General features: G+C 44.0%; 1 long non-coding RNA gene across 1 annotated transcript in view; it reads left to right on the top strand.

The window, feature by feature from the left end:
- The first annotated feature begins 4,884 nt into the window (after positions 1-4,884).
- LOC133239410 (uncharacterized) overlaps positions 4,885-19,436 on the top strand; it is a 97,497-nt gene continuing 82,945 nt past the window's right edge. Inside the window, exons 1-3 of the long non-coding RNA XR_009733830.1 lie at positions 4,885-5,872; positions 10,286-10,530; positions 14,222-14,367. This is a non-coding gene — a long non-coding RNA (uncharacterized LOC133239410). The remainder of the gene's footprint in view (positions 5,873-10,285; positions 10,531-14,221; positions 14,368-19,436) is intronic.

The raw sequence follows: 19,436 nt of genomic DNA on the forward strand, positions 1-19,436 counted from the left end.
ACCTTTCAGGCAAGAATACTGGAGCAGGTTGCCATTTTCCTCTTCCAGGGCATCTTTCAGACCCAGGGGTTGAGCCCACATCTCCTGTGTCTCCTGCATTGCTGGCAGATTCTTTACAGGCTGAGCCATCAGGGAAGCCCTACTCTCTGATGATTAGTGATGTCAAACTTTTTCATATACTTGTAGGTCATTTGTAAGTCTTCATCACAAAAATGTCTGTGCAGGTCTTCTGCCCATTTTTTAATCTGGTGTTTGTTTTTTGGATGTTGAGTTGTATGAGCTGTTTATGTATTTTTGATATTTATCAGTCATATCATTTGTGAATATTTTTTCCCTTCAGTAAGTAGTCTTTTTGCTTTGTCAATCATTTCCTTGGTTGTGCAAGAGCTTTCAGTTTAATTAGGTCCCTCTTGCTTATTTTTGCTTTTGTTTCTTTTTTGCCTTAGAAGGCAGATCCAAAAAAATAATGCTACAATTCATGTCAAGGAGTGTTCTGCCTATCTTTTCTTTTAAGGTATTTATGTTTTCTGGGCTTATATTTAGGCCTTTAATCCATTTTGAATTTATTTTTATATAGGGTATTAGAAAACATTTTAGGAATTAACCTGCCTAATGAGGTATAATACCTATACTTGGAAAACTATAAGACACTGATGAAAGAAACCGAAGATGACACAAAGAGATGGAAAGATATACTGTACTCTTGCACTGGAAGAATTCATACTGTTAAAATAACCATATTACCCAAGGCATATTACAGATTCAATGCAATCTCTATCATAATACCAATGTTATTTTTCACAGAAGTAGAACAAATAATTTCAAATTTTATATGGAAATACGTGTATGCATGAGGCTTTCCATATGGCACTAGTGGTAAAAAATCTGCCTGCAATACAGGGACATAAGAGATTCAGGTTTGATCCCTGGATCAGGAAGATCCCCTGGAGGAGGGCATGGCAACACACTCCAGTGTTCTTGCCTGGAGAAGCCCATGGACAGGGGAGCCTGGTGGGCTACAGTCCATAGCATCGTAAAGAATTGAACATTGTGTCGCTTCAGTCATGTTTGACTCTTTCCAACCCAATGGACAGTATCCCATCAGGCTCCTCTGTCCATGGGATTCTCCAGGTAAGAATACTGGCGTGGGTTGCCATGCCTTCCTCCTGGTGAATCTTCCTTACCCAGGGATTGAACATACAACTCCTGCTTTGCAGGTGGATTCTTTACCACTGAGTCTTCAGGGAAGCCCATGTAGAAAAACAAATGACTCCAAATAGGCAAAACAATCTTGAGGGAAAAAATAGAGCTGGAAGTATCAGACTCCCTGACTTCAGACTATCCTTCAAAGCTACAGTAAGCAAAGCTATGATACCAGCAAAAAGCAGACATGCAGATCAATGGAACAAAATAGAAAGCCTAGAAATAGAGTAACACATTTATCATCAATTAATCTGTGACAAAGGAGGCAAGAATATACAATGGATAAAAAGACAGTCTCTTTAATCAGTGGTGCTGGGAAAAACTAGACAGCTACATGTAAAAGAATGAAATTGGAAGCATTTAATTTTACTGATATCATGGAGGTTTCTCAAGACACTCTGTCATTCTGGCCAGCTGAGGAAGAGACTGTCTTCTCCCCTATCAATATACTCTTCCAACTCCTGCTGCTGACATATATGGGGTTATTTAACAAACTAATGCATTTTTATTTAAAGTCACTTTCATACACATTTTTCTTGGAACGCCATCTAAATCCTATGAATTAAATGTTATCATTTTCTTCATTTTACAGATGAAGAAGCTAAGGCTTGGAGAAGTTAAGTCACATACATGATCGTGATCCCGTGCTAGTATAATAGGCAACAGAACAAACTCTTGACCACAGATCTGTAAGATCATCCTCCTAGCATCAAGCCTGCATCTAGTAGGTACTCAATAAATACATGTTGAATTGCATTGAATATAGTGTACTTGTGGTGTAAACACCTAATAATTAGCTTTTTCTATTGTAATGTAAGTGCCTGATATCAAGCCTTTGATTGCTAAGCAACCACTCAAAGACATCCATCTGGAAAAAATATATTTGCATCTATACAACTAAATAAAAAGCCAAGCTGCCCCATCTCTGAAGTTCCCCTTTTAGAGACCTACATAAGTGACCTTTTGACCACCTGCTTTTCCCTTCCTGTGCTTCAATTCCCACTCTCACATTTTAAATTCACCAACAGAGTGAACACACAAAATCCTAGGCACCCCACCTTTGACTTCAATAAAAGTAGGACCACAGGTCCACACCTTTTCTCTCTCTACCTACAACCTCCCTGTGTGGCCCTGGGCATGTCATGTACCCTCCAGGCCTAGAAAACCTTATCTTTTCAAAGTTTCCCAATGGTTGTTGCTGAGCTGTATCTTACAATCATAATAAGATCCACAAAGGCTGGTCTAGCCACAATGCTGGCTCTGGCTGGAGAAGGGTCTTTAGGGGCTCCCTCAAGTAGTATGGAGCCCTGGTGAGCACCCACAGGCATTTCTAGCTGATTGCATCACTTATCAATAGGCTGTTACTGTTGTTCAATTGCTAAGTCCTGTCTGACTCTTTGCAACTCCACGAGCTGCAGCACACCAGGCTCCTTTGTCCCCCTCCACTATCTCCCAGAGTTTGATCAAGTTCATGCCATCGAGTTGGTGATGCTACCTAACCATCTCATCCTCTGCCTTCTTTTGCCTTCAATCTTTCCCAACATCAAGTTCTTTTCCAATGAGTCGTCTTTTTGCATCAGGATGAGACTGACATAAAAGAGTGCTTTAACAGCCCTTCACTGGGTGTTTTCTTTGCAGAGAAGCTGGGTATTTCTTTGCAGAGAATCTGGTGTTGGCCCCGTGAAGACCAGTTGCTCAAATGACTTCACAAACTCAGGTGCAGGTGGTCCAGAGGGCTGCATGCCCAGACCTCCCACAGAGGTTTAAACATGTTAGTCAGGGCAGAAGTGTTACTGTTACTAGTTTTATAACTATATGAATAATGTAAGCCCTTGCCCTTTCTCAACCAAATCACTTGAGGACTGTGAAGTATAATGCCAAGAAAATCACCCAGATGCGAGCCTGGATTTATATCCATCATTAGCCCAGCTCCTAAGGCGATGAGATGTGTGATGATGGTGGTCTTCTCCCGTTTGCCTCCACAGACGTCAGCCTTGGTCTCACGTGGGATGGGTTAGCTTTTTGGTCATTGAGAAAAATGCACCTGATTTGTGTGGCCTTTCTGGGTAGACACGTTTTTTCCTTTTGCAGAAGAGCCATTTTCATTGCTTCCATACTGGATTGATTTCTGGCCTCTGTGATTTCAGCAGCCCAAGGAGGTCTTTTCCCCTGAGGAACAGTACTGTAATTATCCAGATTCCAGATGAATGAAGAGGCTGAGGGACGTTTGTAGAACGGGTGGGGCAGAAGGTAAGGCCCAGGGCCTTTAGAGGATGAGTGATAGAAAGTCATGAACAGTGAGATGGTGTTGAAAATCCCAAGTCCCCATCTTTGCCGGCTCCCCCTCTGCCTACCTGTTCTCTGCATCCCATGGGTTGAATTGCAATGTGTGGTATACTTTAAGAATCACAATAACAATTGGTTTTTCTTGCACAGATCCTGTTCTATCAACCACAAAAGCTCTGGGGTGAGCAGGGTTGGGGTGCTGAGCCCACAACCACATGAGATGAAGATTCCGAAGGACAGGACCTTTCAGCAAGCAAACCGCAGACAAGGCTCAAAGGTAAGTACTCGAACTCCCAGTTCAGTGCTATTCATTTCTACGTCGAAAAGGTGAGTATGGTTTGTATACATGTGCCGATTGTCTCAAGTCACACACTCAGTCTGCACTACAGAGACACCGGGCACTCCTCACAGGCATGTTCATCTCCCCTTCAGGAGTTCTCTGTGCAAAGGGCACCAGGCTCTCACCCCAAATCAGGCCCCCGTTTCTAGCTCCCAGCCCCACTCGTGGACTTTGAAGCTGTTTTGGTGCCTCCATTCCAGACAGTTTGGTCAACCAGCCCTGGGTGGCAATCTTCGCTGAATCTTTCCTGGAGAGAAATTCCCCACCCATGTTCTAATCTATAGTGCATCAGACACCACTTTTCTGCAGGGATGGTGGACAGAAATGCCAGATGCTTGATGAGTGATGGGCATCTCTTATAAAAGATAAAGGATGATGGCTGGATCTGCTTTGAATAAGTGTTTCCTATTGATTTAGAAGAGGCTTCTGAGGTGGCTCAGTGGTAAAGAATCCAACTGCCAGTGCAGGAGATGCAGGTTCGATCCCTGGCTCGGGAAGATCCCCTGGAGGAGGAAGTGGGAACCCACTCCAGTATTCTCACCTGGAGAAACCCACGGGCAGAGAGAAGCCTGGCAGGCTGCAGTCCATGGGGTTGCAAAGTGTTGGACACGCTCAGCGACTAAGCACGCGTAAGTGTTAGTTTAGAAAAGCAGCAGTGAAGGGGGGACTTCCCTGGTGGTCCAGGGGCTGAGACTCTGCACTCCTAATGCAAGGTCCAGGGTTCGATCCCTAGTCAGGGAACTAGATCCCACATGCTGCAACTGAGCTCATATGCTGCGACTAAAGACCTCACATGCCGCAACGAAGATCGAGATCCCACATGCTGCAACAAAGACCCGGCACAGCCTAAATAAATAAATAAATAAATACTTTTTAAAAAAAGGAAAAGGAAAAAAAAAAGCAGCAGGGGCTGAAAATGCAAATATTTGGGGTGTGATCAATAAACCTCTGAAGAAAAAAGGAGGCTAAGGCTTGAGGTCATATCCAGGCATTTATCACAAACATGCAATGTCAAGTAAGACTGCATTAACTGCTGGGGGCAGAGGGAGGGAAAAATCAATGAATCATGACTATGAGGGTAGAAAAAGCATTCGCTTTAGAGTAGCAGAGTCTAAGGTTTGAGTTGAGGCTCTGTGGCACATTGGCTATCATTCAAGTCACTTGAAAAAAACAATCCGGAAGAACTGATGTTGAAGCTGATGCTCCAAAACTTTGGTTGCCTGATGTGAAGAGCTGACTCATTGGAAAAGACCCTGATGCTGGGAAAGATTGAGGGCAGGAGGAGAAGGAGGTGACAGAGGGTGAGATGGTAGGATGGCATCACTGATTCAGTGAACATGAGTTTGAGCAAACTCTGGGAGATAATGAAGGCAAGCCTGGTGTGCTGCAGTCCATGGGGTCACAGAGGGTCAGAAACGACTGAGCAACTGAACAGCAACAACAAGTCACCTGACCTTTCTTGGTTTATTCTTGTTTTACAGATAATTGTTATGAATCACTCAACAAATACATTGAGCGTCCATAACGTGCCAAACTCTGCTCCAAGAAGTGAAATACAGAGAAGATACCTCCTTCAGAGAGCTTCTGTTCTAGGCAGGAGAGACAGACTAAAGAAACACAGGAAATTATCAGACACTGATGGAATACTAAAGTTAAAAAGCTGATGTGATAGAGAACGGCTGAGAGGAGCTTGGGTTATATTGGTCAAGAAAGGCTTTTCTGAAGAGCTGACATTAAGAAAGCTTCTAGTCATGCTGAGAGCTATGGAGTAGGTGCTAGGCACAGTCCACAGCTAATGCAAAAGCCCTGAAGCCCTGGGGCTTCAGAAGGGGGTGTGGGGCGGGGGGCGGCACAAGCAGGACGTTGGAACATGAGGTCAGAGCAAGGGGTTTGGACTAGATTCTAAATGTGAGGGGAGCTGTTGGAGTGTCTTGACTAGGAGAGTAACCTGATCTCATTTGCGTTTTTTAAAAGATCTCTCTGACCCCTGTGTGGACAACAGATCAGAAGAAGCAGAGAGCCTGGCTGGGAGGCGACTGCAAGGTGACTTGGTTGTGATTGTGAAGACAGATGGACAGATCATGTTTTGAAGGTGAAGTCCCCAGGACATGCTGATGGATTGCGTGTGATGGCTGAAGGCAGAGAAATCAAAGATGGAATCTGAGGTTTCTTTTCAGTTTAAACAATCGACAGTTGACAATGCCATGTGTTGAGGAGGAACCAAAATAATGTATGTAAAAGCCGTCCTGAGAATGTGTGACATAGTGCCTCAGTTAATATGGACTGAGTGAGTGGGGTGAGTATTGGGGTAGGGAGGAGACTAGACAAACCTGAAAGGAAAAGGTACCCAGGTGCATGAAAATACATGGAGAGATGCTGCCTTCGGCTAGCTGAAGATGTTCACTTATTTCTGCAGCCTGGCTTGATTCCCTGCAGCACAGGACACTGGGCAAAATTCTATGGGGAATCAGGAGATGCCCTAATCAGTGAAAAGCAGGACAGGCAGGGGGATTTCTGGAGCTAAGGGTGCAGTGGAACGTAGCTATGCACATAAATAATGTCAGGTGGAGGTTTTTCCAGTACAAAGCAGACATCTGCCCCTGTACGGCCAACTCCACACCCTTTTAGTGGGGACAGAAAAATGCTGAGTTCCAAATGGAAGAGAGTAGTCACGTGACTCTGGCTCATAGCTTTAGGTCCTTTTTTCATCTTTACCCTGCTTTGAGATGCAATAGAGCTGTCAGTGGGGGCAGATTAGAATCAGGGGCTGGACTCATCTGGAGAGACTGAATTTCCAGTCCCAGCTCAGCTCTGTGCTGGGCAAAAGTAGTAGATGTTTACATCTTTTCTCACATTTAATCTTCACCACAACACTGTGAGATTGTTATTCCCATTTTATTAGTAAACACTCTAAGCCTCAGAGAGGTCAACTCATTTATCCAAGGTCACACAGCTTGAGTGCATGGTTTCTGCTCTCATGGAGTTTAGAGCAGATCATCCTGTCTCATTCCTTATTGAATCCCCACTGGCTTACACACAGCAGGGGCTCAGTGAACATTTGTTGATTGGATAAATAGTGGCCCCAAAGCTGGTGTTTAATCACAAAGCCACACTGTTCCCTTTGAAGTGTAGATCGAAAAACTGCCTTCACCCCAAGTTTCTCTCTGTGGTAATGAGATAAAATCTGCTCTCTAGAAATCCAGTGCACAAGTCTTAGGAAACTTTGGAAAGACAGCCTACCTTGGGGCTCATTCTCACTGGCCCCACAAAGTGAGTCACTCTGGAGTAACGAGGTCTTATGAGAAAGGCAGGCTGGGCTCCCTAGTTCCCCGAACTCACCAGGGGATTGGCACCTACAGTCCTGGTGTTTGTATTTGGATTACATTTGATGGCACACTGAATTGGTGACTAATTACAGCATGCCCAAATAAGGTACTTTAATTATAGCTTCTTTAATTCCAAGGAGAGCTCCGCTTGGAAAACAGAGGGACAAATTGGATGCAGATCTGCTTGTTCTGATACCTAAGCATGGCTTGGAAAATGAATTACCAGGCAAGTCAGTGGTTCATTCCATTAGCTCTTCATAAGACATTGCTTCGTAACTGCCTGCTGGGGAAGCCTCCCAAGGGAGGGGCTTTGCAGTCTTCGCAGTCTGATTACCAGAGTTGGTGGCCTGGCCAACCCTGGGGACATACGTGGGTGTTCCAGGAGGCTGCCTTCTGGCCTGGGTTCAGCCTCCTGTTTCTTCTCTCTGGGAACATTTACCCAGCTGTCATGGACATTTTAGGAGGACTTTGCTCAGTCAGCTTAAAAGGCAGACTCTGATGTCTTCTGTTGGAAATCATTTACTTATCTCTGTTACCTCTTGAACTGTATAAATCCAATTCAGAGCTTTTTAAAAATTTATTTTCAAAATTTTTAATTGGAAGATAATTGCTTTACAATATTGCATTAGTTTCTGCCCACCACGAATTAGCCAAAGGTATACATATGTGGAGAAGGCAATGGCACCCCACTCCAGTACTCTTGCCTGGAAAATCCCATGGATAGAGGAGCCTGGTAGGCTGTAGTCCATGGGGTCGCTAAGAGTTGGACACGACTGAGAGACTTCCCTTTCACTTTTCACTTTCATGCATTGGAAAAGGAAATGGCAACCCACTCCAGTGTTCTTGCCTGGAGAATCCCAGGGACGGAGGTGCCTGGTGGGCTGCCGTCTATGGGGTCGCACAGAGTCGGACACGACTGAAGTGACTTAGCAGCAGCAGCAGCAGCAGCAGCATACATATGTCTCCTCCCTCTTGAACCTCCCTCCCACCTTCCACCCCATCCCACCCCTCTAGGTTGTCACAGAGCTCTAGGTTTGAGCTTCCTGTATCATAAGGCAAATTCCCACTGGTTATCTATTTTACATATGATAGTGTATATATGTAATGTTACTTTTTCAATTTGTCTCTCCCTTTCCTTCCCCCATCGTGTCTAAAAGTCTGTTCTCTATGCTAGACTACAAATGCTGTAAGGAAAACTAGGTCAGTTTGATGGTTAAAGGTAAATGTTGGTAAGTATATTATTTAAATCACTTTTAATTCTTCCTACAAGATGAATTTGGAAAGGCCAATATTTTAGTCACTTCTTTTTTCTTTCTCCCACAGTAGCCTTAAGACCTAAAATTGGTTAATTTTAGATTTTCATTGAAGACAAAAAGTCATTCCATAGCCCCAGCTCCTTCTTGTCCCATGCTCTTTCTTCCAAAGCAGAATTATTTGGAGTTCTCTTAGGTCTTTTCTACCTGTCACTATGACTGTGATACCAATGATGAGAAAACCTTGGTATGTACCACGACTACAGTGTCAGACAGGTTCATGTAAGTGATCTCACTGACTCCTTATAGCCAGCTCTGAAAGGCACACAAGGCAGCTATTGATACTCTTCTATTGCAGCTGAGCTCAGAGAGGTGAAATCACAGCCATATCAACTAGTTTAAGACAGGGTTTGCAAGATCGGATGCCATCCCCAGATTTTTTACTGCTATACCAGTCAACACCTTGGTTTGAAAACAGCGCGTTGTTTCGTAGCAGCCCACAGTGTGTGTGCCTCAAGCCAATATTCATAGAAGGCCTCCAGCTAATTCTTCATGTTTAGATTAAGTTAGAAACCTAGGCCAATTTAAATGAACAAATATCTAAGTGCCTTATGTGTGTCTAGCCTGGCTATATAGTGGCATTCAGGGTTCAGAGAGTAGAATGCATATCACCTATGGATTTAGATTCTGGACGGACCTGACTCAAATCACAGCTCTTCTGGGGACTTTGAACAAGCTACTTAAACATTCAAAACCTTACTATTAAATGAGATAATGTAAAGTGGCCTGAACCTTGAAAGTGCTTAATTTATGGTAGCAATGTTTTATGTACATCATCTCTTTCATCCTTACAGCACTCTTTATGCAGTTAATACTATTCTCATCCCCACTTTATAGACTGATAAGCTGAATTGATTGGCCAATGGTTATACCACTGCATTTTGCCTCCAAACACAGCTGGGGCTGTTGAGGCTTCTTGTGATTAAGACAGGGGCTGTCCTCCTGTGCTTTTTATAGGTGTACAACTCTGTGGCGTGATTTGGGCTAGAGAGAGGGATCTTTGACATTGAGACTCATTCCTGCCCAATTAAAGTATACTGGTTGGGAATAGAGGGTGAAGGAAAAGAACAATATTTGCCACATTCACTTACTCCTATTTACCAAAAGCATGCTGATGCTGGTACAATTGGTCCGTCGTATCTGCAGGGTTCTGAATCCACGGATTCAATGAACTGTGGATTGAAAATATTAAAAAACAAAAGTCCAGAAAGTTCCAAAAAGCTGAACTTGAATTTACTGCACTTTGGCAACTATTTACATAGTATTTACATTATATTTACAATTATTTACATAGCATTTACATTGTATTAGGTATTATAAGTAATCAAGGGATAAAGTATATTGTAGGTTATATGCAAATGCTAGACTTTTTATATAAGAGACTTGAACATCAGCAGATTTTGGTGTCTGGGCTGGGTCCTGGGACCTGTCCCCCATGGCTGTGGAGGGAAGACTGTATAATGATTAAAATACAGATTCACTTGAAAACAGGCCTGAATTCAGAGTTCCTTTTGTTGTTATGTGTTTTTCAAGTAATAGACTCTGAAACCCCAACTATCTCATGAGGGGATGGTTGAAAATTTTGACATTAAAACCTAAAAAAGACTGAGAACCACTGCCCCAGGGCACTTCTTTTTCAGGTGAAGGATCTAGCCGGGGAGCTGTTACCTTCTGGGAGAATCACAGGGGCCTTTGAGAAGCTGAGGAAATATAGTTATTCTCTCCACACACAAAAAGGCTATACGCACACACCCACGCACAGCTTTGTATACGATTTCAGTAAATTCACAGATATCCTCTCTCCTCACATTCCCCAGGCCATTTCCAGATCAGGATTTGGACACAGGCATGTGGTTGACTCTGAGTTATCGCCTGCTTAACTTGTCTGAGGTGCAGCAACCTCTTCTATCAACCTGGGTAGAAGGAGGTGACCCCCGAGAAGATGTGCCTGGCTGCTCAGTGTGCGCCACCCCAGCACCAAGACAGCCAGATAGGAAAACAACTGAGGAACTAAGCCAAGGGGAGGGAGACGCCCATGCCCAAATGAGCTCCCAGGCCCTGAGTAAGTGCCATTTAACTGCTCATTTTATAGGCTTTTTCATTACCCTCAATAACACACACTTTGTGGTGCCCTTGAGTGAGTGTGGGAAGGGCTATTGGAGCGACTTGTAAATGTTAATGGCTCCTCAGACCAGCTTGCCTCTGGCTAATTGCTGGTGGGGATGGATGAGCCAGCAGGTTCCCCACCCTCCTATTAGGACAGAGCTGAAGCTCCCAGCTGAAGCTGGGCTTTCAACCCTATGCGGTCTTGCCCATTTCCCCTCAGGCAGGGAGGCTGCCCACCCTGCTGCGTGGACCACACCTTGATTTAGAGCCTAAGAGGGCACTTTGCATGGGAGGATGGGGGATAGACTCACCCCCCACCCCCAGCCGTGAGCTCTGAGAGCTCTAATACCTTGCTAGAAAAACTGTGGTCTGTGAGTTAGCAGGGCTTCACTTGTGGCTCAGCTGATAAAGAATTGCCTGCAATGCAGGGGACCTGGCTTTGATTCCTGGGGAGTGCTTATTAAAAATGCAGAATCTTGGGTCCCCCTCCAGACTTAGAATTTGCATTTAAGAAGATCCCTGGGGTGATTCCTGTGTGCGGGAAAGCTTGGGAAGGGTGGAGAAGCAATGTTCTAATAATGGAAGTCCCCCACACGCTTGCCCGTGGAATTCAGAGAACTTCAAATGTCCCTTGGGGAAGATTTGACTCTAAAAATAATGCAGTAGGAATAATGAGGACCAACGCATTTCGCGTATTAATGCTTCGCTATCCACAAAGTGCTCGGGCGGAAGCAGGACAGAGTCTGTTACATGATTCTATTGCAGCTCCATCCTCCTTGCTAAAATCCATCCCACCTCTATTTTCCTGGATGACATCTGTTTTAAGAAGAAAACAGTTGTGGGTTTGAATCCCAGCTCTATCATTCACCAATTTCATAACCTTTTGTAAGCTCCTTATCCCGCTAAGTTTCCAGATTCTTATCTATAATGGGAATGATGATAACTATCTTCTTTCTCTTGGAACTATTGTTAGGATGAAATTGGATAATGCATATCAAGAAAATTAGAGATACCAAGGGAACATTTCATGCAAAGATGGGCTCGATAAAGGACAGAAATGGTATGGACCTAACAGAAGCAGAAGATATTAAGAAGAGGTGGCAAGAATACACAGAAGAACTGTGCAAAAAAAGAGCTTCATGACCCAGATAATCAGAATGGTGTGATTACTCACCTAGAGCCAGACATTCTGGAATGTGAAGTCAAGTGGGCCTTAGAAAGCATCACTACGAACAAAGCTAGTGGAGGTGATGGAATTCCAGCTGAGCTATTTCAAATCCTGAGAGATGATGCTGTGAAAGTGCTGCATTCAATATGCCAGCAAATTTGGAAAACGCAGCAGTGGCCACAGGACTGGAAAAGGTCAGTTTTCTTCCAATCCCAAAGAAAGACAATGCCAAAGAATGCTCAAACTACCACACAATTGCACTCATGTCACACGCTAGTAAAGTAATGCTCAAAATTCTCCAAGCCAGGCTTCAGCAATACGTGAACCGTGAACTTCCTGATGTTCAAGCTGGTTTTAAAGGCAGAGGAACCAGAGATCAAATTGCCAACATCTGCTGGATCATCGAAAAAGCAAGAGAGTTCCAGAAAAACATGTATTTCTGCTTTATTGACTATGCCAAACCTTTGACTGTGTGGATCACAATAAACTGTGGAAAATTCTGAAAGAGATGGGAATATCAGACCATCTGACCTGCCTCTTGAGAAACCTGTATGCAGGTCAGGAAGCAACAGTTAGAACTGGACATGGAACAACAGACTGGTTCCAAATAGGAAAAGGAGTACATCAAGGCTGCATATTGTCACCCTGCTTATTTAACTTCTATGCAGAGTATATAATGAGAAACACTGGGCTGGAAGAAGCACAAGCTGGAATCAGGATTGCCAGGAGAAATATCAATAACCTCAGATATGCAGATGACACCATCCTTATGGCAAAAAGTGAAGAGGAACTAAAAAGCCTCTTGATGAAACGGGAAGAGGAGAGTGAAAAAGTTGGCTTAAAGCTCAACATTCAGAAAACGAAGATCGTGGCATCTGGTCCCATCACTTCATGGGAAATAGATGGGGAAACAGTGTCAGACTTTATTTTTCTGGGCTCGAAAATCACTGCAGATGGTGACTGCAGCCGTGAAATTAAAAGATACTTACTCCTTGGAAGGAAAGTTATGACCAACCTAGATAGCATATTGAAAAGCAGAGACATTACTTTGCCAACAAAGATCTATCTAGTCAAGGCTATGGTTTTTCCAGTGGTCATGTAGGGATGTGAGAGCTGGACTATGAAGAAAGCTGAGTGCCGAAGAATTGATGCTTTTGAACTGTGGTGTTGGAGAAGACTCTTGCGAGTCCCTTGGACTGCAAGGAGATCCAACCAGTCCATTCTAAAGGAGATTAGTCCTGGGTGTTCATTGGAAGGACTGATGCTAAAGCTGAAACTCCAATACTTTGGCCACCTCATTCGAAGAGTTGACTCATTGGAAAAAACCCTGATGCTGGGAGGGATTGGGGACAGGAGGAGAAGGGGATGACAGAGAATGAGATGGCTGGATGGCGTCACTGACTCGATGGATGTGAGTCTGAGTGAACTCCAGGAGTTGGTGATGGACAGGGAGGCCTGGTGTGCTGCAATTCATGGGGTCGCAAAGAGTCGGACATGACTGAGCGACTGAACTGAACTGAACAGAACACTTAGCTCAACACCTGGCCTTGGGTGAATCCTTGATAAATGGCAGTTCCATGATTTTGTTTCTCTTGTTGCTATTTTTTGTGTAAATTCTCACAAGACCAAACTCTGCAAGGGCGAAAGCTGAGGTTTTCTTCTAACTGCCCACCAGTTTCTTACCAGCAGTGGTAGATTTCTTAAAACAGAATGAAAGTTTGATCTTCACAACACCTAGGAAGGTAAGCCAAGCACTATTTTCCCCAGGATATGCCTTAATAATCACAAGAACTCTGAGAGCCAAGTTTTTTTTCTCCTAGCTTGTGGATGATGGAGACTGGGATGGAAGGAAATTTGCCCGCGGTCACACAGCTAGTTACCATCTTAGGCCACTTGTTCCCCTTAATTCTTTAAGGAAAGTGAAAGTCACTCAGTTGTGTCTGACTCTGCGACTCCATGAACTGTAACCCACCAGACTCCTCTCACAGACTGTATCCCGCCAGGCTTCTTGTCCATGGAATTCTCCAGCCAAGAATCCTGGAGGGAGTTGCCATTTGTTTTCTCCAGGGGATCTTCCTGATCCAGGGATCAAACCCAGATCTCCCACATTGTGGGCAGATTCTATACTGGCTGAGCTACCAGGGAAACCCCAGTTCTTTAAGAAAAATAATTTATCATCAATCCATGTCCCACTTGCTACCTTGAAAACTTATCTGCATAGACTATTGTTTCCCAAATTCTAGTCTTTGACCCACTGCTTGCACCCATTTGAATACCACCCAGGCTATTTTCTATTTTACCACATCAACTCACTTTTTTACTTGAATGTATTTTAAAAATAAAACAATGGAAATCTAGCATTACTTTGACTATGTAGTCTGTGCAATTCTCCAGGGCAGAATACTAGAGTGGGTAGCCTTTCCCTTCTCCAGGGGATCTTCTCAACCCAGGGATCAAACTCAGGTCTCCCACATTGCAGGTGGATTCTTTACCAGCTGATCCATAAAGGAAGCCCAAGAATACTGAAGTGTGTAGCCTATCCCTTCTCCAGCAATCTTCCCGACTCAGGAATTGAACCAGGGTCTTCTGCATTGCAGGCAGATTCTTTACCAACTGACCTATCAGGTAAGCCTTTTCAATCATAGAAAATAACAATAATACATACAAGGCAAACAAAACAGGGTTCTTTAAATTCTAGGCAGATGCTGTTGCTCGCAGAAGACTGTGCCCAAGGGAGACCTTTGCTGTTTTCCTCCAAAGTGAGATTAACAAGTGATGGTTGGTGCCAGCATGTCCTCGACATCTGAGTCTGCTTTTTGACATAATTAGGAGGATTGGGAAACAAAGAACAAAGCCATGAAAGAGAAATGCACTTATAACCATGTGATTCAGTGCATTTTAATGCTCTCAGTGCATGAGTGAAGTCGCTCAGTCGTGTCCCACTCTTTGCGACCCCATGGACTGTAGCCCACTAGGCTCCTCTGTCCATGGGATTTTCCAGGCAAAAGTACTGAAGTGGATTGCCATTTCCTTCTCCAGGGGATCTTCCCAACCCAGGGATCGAACCCTGGTCTCCCGCATTGTAGACAGACGCTTTACTGTCTGAGCCACCAGGGAAGTCCCTTAATGCTCTCAAGGTATCAGTAAATCATTTCATATGCCCCCAGGAGTTCCATTACCTGGGAAACACCATTTTATTACATGTTATGCCATTAGATGCTATGGTTACTCAATAGCAAGGGACATCCAGATGGCTCGGTGGTAAAGAATTTGCTGCCAATACGGGGGATGCGGGTTCGATCCCTAGGTCAGGAAGATCCCCTGGAGGAGGAAATGACAACCCATTCCAGTATTCTTGCCTGAAAAATCCCATGGACAGAGGAGCCTGCTGGGCTACAGCCCATGGAGTTGCAAAGAGCCGGACACAACTGTGTGACGACAGAGACCCAACAGCATCTCTTGTTATCCAGTAGCATCCAATGGGATCTAGAGAGGAATGTCTTGATTTCCCAGTCAGTTAGTCTAGATACAAGTAAAGGACCATGGACCCTGGAGCAAACTGCCTGGTTTTGCATCCCTCGGACTTCCCTAGTACCTCAGATGGTAAAGCATCTGCCTGCAATGCGGGAGACCCAGGTTCAATCCCTGGGTCGGGAAGTTCTCCTGGAGAAGGAAACAGCAACCCACTCCAGCATTCTTGCTTGGAGAATTCCACGGACAGAGGAGCTGGGTGGGGTACAATCCATGGGGTCATAAGAGTTGAACGTGACTGAGTGACTGACACACAACCACCACTGACCTTGGGGATGTGACTTTACCACTTTAGCCACAGTTTTCTCATCATAAAAAAAAAGGACATTCAAAGTGTACCTTAAATAACTGTTGTGAGGATTAAATACGTCATGAAGCCCTTTCAACAGTACCTGGCCCTTAGTAAATATCATGTAAGTAAACACTAGTTCCCCTGCAGCTACTTCTTCCGCCACGGCTGATGTTTGATGTACTGGGGCCAGAATGTAGCAAGCAAGTCCTTGCCCATGATTCATGTTATACTTCTTCACCTGTTTGAGGACTACTGTTCAGGTTTATTCCCCTCCTGAGTCCCCAGGCTAAACAGTCTCCAGTGCTGGAGTCTTCTGGAAAGGAAAGAACAATGGAGCTGGGAGGGAAGGACTTCAAAAGAAGGTGACATTTCTCTGGGGGGAGCTGGCATATGCAAGGCTTCTGCTATGTACCAAGCACTTGGACATGCCGGCTATGGGCTCCCTTCCAGAAACCTGTAGTTGGTGCTATTCTCCAGATAGTTCTTGTTCCCTGCCTTCCATGAACAAGGTAAGAAATTAGGTGTATCCATAAGAAATCAGGTGGAGCCATGTGAATGTGATTTTCTGTGGCCAATGAAATGTAAGTAGAAGTAATGAGTGTCAGAGCAGGAAGAAACTTTCAGAGCTAGTGAGTGAGTCGCCATATCCCCTTTTTCCTGCTTCAACGATCTAGAGTAAGTATGACATGAGTGAGCTCCCAGCCAATACATGATGTAAAGTGTGGCAGAGGAAAAAAAACAAACAACTTTGTTGTTTTAAGTCATGACAATTTTAATACTCCAGCAAAACCTACCTTATCCTGATTGAGACAGATCTCTAGGTGCTGACACATAGAGCAAGAATTTTCTGTCCTTCAGTCCAAACTAGAGACTGAGTCCAGGTTTCAGTTGGCAGAGAGGGAAGGCATGCAGTACCTATAACCACACTGACTTTTTCCTCTGTCTCACTTCTCCCCTGATCAGGGTGTAATAAAGTAAGTGAGGAACTTGTGCTTAGAACCCTTCCTCAGCTGCCATCTCCTTGCAGAAACCTGAGAAACCATTTTCCCTCTGAGCATATTTCTTGCTAAACCTCTGATTCTTGCTGAATTTCAGGCAAAGAAAGAACCCCTTAATCATTATCTTAGGCTCCTGCTTGCCCTCTGAATCTCCTTTACCTCATCTCCTTATCCGGCTTGTGCCTGAAAAGTTTTAGAGACAAGAAATTTACCAGCCTCATCATTAGTGATAATCATAAATCTGGGCTATATGAGACTTCCTGTGTTATTGGACTGAGTGCTTGGCTTACCTGAAAGGTGACCTTTTAGGTCACCATTTTAAAGATCCTTATTTTGTTGACCATATAATTTATCATCCTAACCAGGAAATGTTAAGAGTGAAAGGGAGAAATAGTAACAATTATGCTGGACAATAGTTTTAAAAGCAACTCTTGGACAGACCAGGATGGATGGTCTCTCTTGGCTTCTATGATTCAGAAAATGGTGCACATTAAATTCCATGGGTAAGACTGGATCCTATCTTTGGTGACTAACCTTGACTTTTGGTCTACCCCTCTCCAAAACTGTTGACTATCAATCTCTTTGGAATAATCTCTAGTTCTCTAATCAACTCTCCTGTGAGAATTTTAGTCCCAGAGTCATTTCAGAGGGAAAGCATGTACATATGGCCATCATTTCCAGCAATTTCCCCCACAGGCACTTCATATTCCTAACTACTGTCTTGATCAGATGCATATTTAATGCCTTGTGATGGAGACACAGATGCAAACTGCTCAAGCCTTCCTGGAGCTTTCGAATGCTGCCAGGTCCCAGTACAGTTGCTGTGAGAACTACCGGACTGCCTGAAGCTACACTCTCCATGTCCCCATAAGACCCGGACTCTCAGGAAACTTACTCACAAGGTAATAGAGGGAGAGGCAGGGCTTATTAAGTTTCCTTCCGCAGGCTGTTTGATTGCAATTCTGCCCTGGGCATAGGCTCATTTGCATAGTTGATTTATAGCTTTCATTTGAATATTACAGTTACTTCACATAAACCATTACTTTGGTCTCTCTGGATTTTTATTTTAACAACCCACTCAGTACCACATGGAACTCATCGAGGCCAGGAGCCTCTGATATGAGAAAATTTACCTTCCTCTTTCCCCTGGAACAGAGGGATATGGAAGGTGGAGAATGAGCAACCCAATAAGTTTCAGAAAGGCTTGATTCCTGCTCCAGGGCAGTCTGACAGTGACACACAAGTCAAGCACATTCAGCTTCCAGAATCTTTGATAATTGTGGTTTGTTTTTTGCTGTTGCTTCTCTACAGGGTGCTTTCTCTAAAAGGTGCCTCTTCTCTTCTTTCCTTTGTTTCCAAAAAACTAGCTAAAATTTGCTGAATGCCTACTCTATGCTAAGCACTTAACTATTAATATTTAAGCAGATTACGGTAGTGCAAAAGGCAACCTTGTCCCAGCCCTCAGGGAGGTTATATTATTGTCAGACAAATTGATAGCAAGAAAGAATCACACATTTAATTCATTGTGCTAATGTGCTGTGTTCTAAGTGGCTTCAGTAATGTCCGGCTCAGTGTGACCCCATGAAGTGTAGCTCTCTAGGCTCCTCTGTCCCTGGGATTCTCCAGGCAAACATACCGGAGTGGGTTGCCATTTCCTCCTCCAGGGGATCTTCCCAACCCAGGGATAGAACCCCTTTCTCTTATGTCTCCTGCATTGGCAGGTGGGTTCTTTACCACTAGCGCCACTTGGGAAGCCTTTTATGCTAAACATCTACTTTTCTGACCATCAGAAATCAGAGCCTCAGGATATAGTGTGAACCATTTCACTGTGCCACACAGCCTGTGGGACGTGCCCTGAGCCCTCCGCAGTGAAAGTGAGGAGTCTTAACCACTGCACCACCAGGGAATTCCCAGAGAGGTTTTGATATTACATCTCTTCTGTGCGGTGCACATGAAAGTTGTTGTTCTTTTTAACATAAGAAATTGTGCTTGGTTTCTCCCATGTCTGTTGTGTGACCCTGAGGATGAGATGGCTGGATGGCATCACTGACTCGATGGATGTGAGTCTGTGTGAACTCCGGGAGTTGGTGATGGACAGGGAGGCCTGGTGTGCTGCGATTCATGGGGTCGCAAAGAGTTGGACACGACTGAGCGACTGAACTGAACTGAACTTAGAACTTTGGAGAAATAGGAGAAATAGCCTCAATAGGAGGCTATGCCCTCTTCAAATGTACTGGAGACCACAGTATCCTTTAGCTTTGTTGCTCAGTCTTTTAAATCTTCCAGTTTACATAGGTATGGAATTTTTACTGAAGATTTTGCTGAACATCTACTTTTTAGATGATTTAAAAAATGTGGTATGATGGCTATTTATATGACTTGTGACAGATCAATACTCTCACCAAGAATGGTGGGGAAAGTTGTATAATATTTTAAAATATAGTCTATTTGAAAGCACTGGGGATATTCTAAGGTTATAAGAACTTGAGAGGTCAAGATGTAGGAATGTGAATCTGACATAGTTTTTCCCCTGAGGCACTTCCCTTTTTGTTTTTTTAAAGCTGGAGAGAGAGTGCTTTAGGGACACAGCACAGTGCAGTTGAAAAGTGAAGTGGCACTTTCAACAATCTAACACTACAAAAGAGATTTTAAAAAATGAAGTTCAGGACCCTCTAAAGGTGAGGCATCATGCAAAGTACCCAAGGTCTTTAGGTAGGACTCTTCAAGAACTGCAAGATAAAAGTAGCACTTAATTAAAGCTAGACCAAGCCTTACAAAGTCTAAAACTGAGCCTTACAGAAGTGTTAATAAATTCCCCTCACTGGATTGAGGTTTTATGCCACCGCTCCAGTTACCTGCCAAGAGGAAAGGGT

The sequence above is a fragment of the Bos javanicus genome, chromosome 26 (assembly GCF_032452875.1).
Source record: "Bos javanicus breed banteng chromosome 26, ARS-OSU_banteng_1.0, whole genome shotgun sequence".
Classification (NCBI taxonomy): domain Eukaryota; kingdom Metazoa; phylum Chordata; class Mammalia; order Artiodactyla; family Bovidae; genus Bos; species Bos javanicus.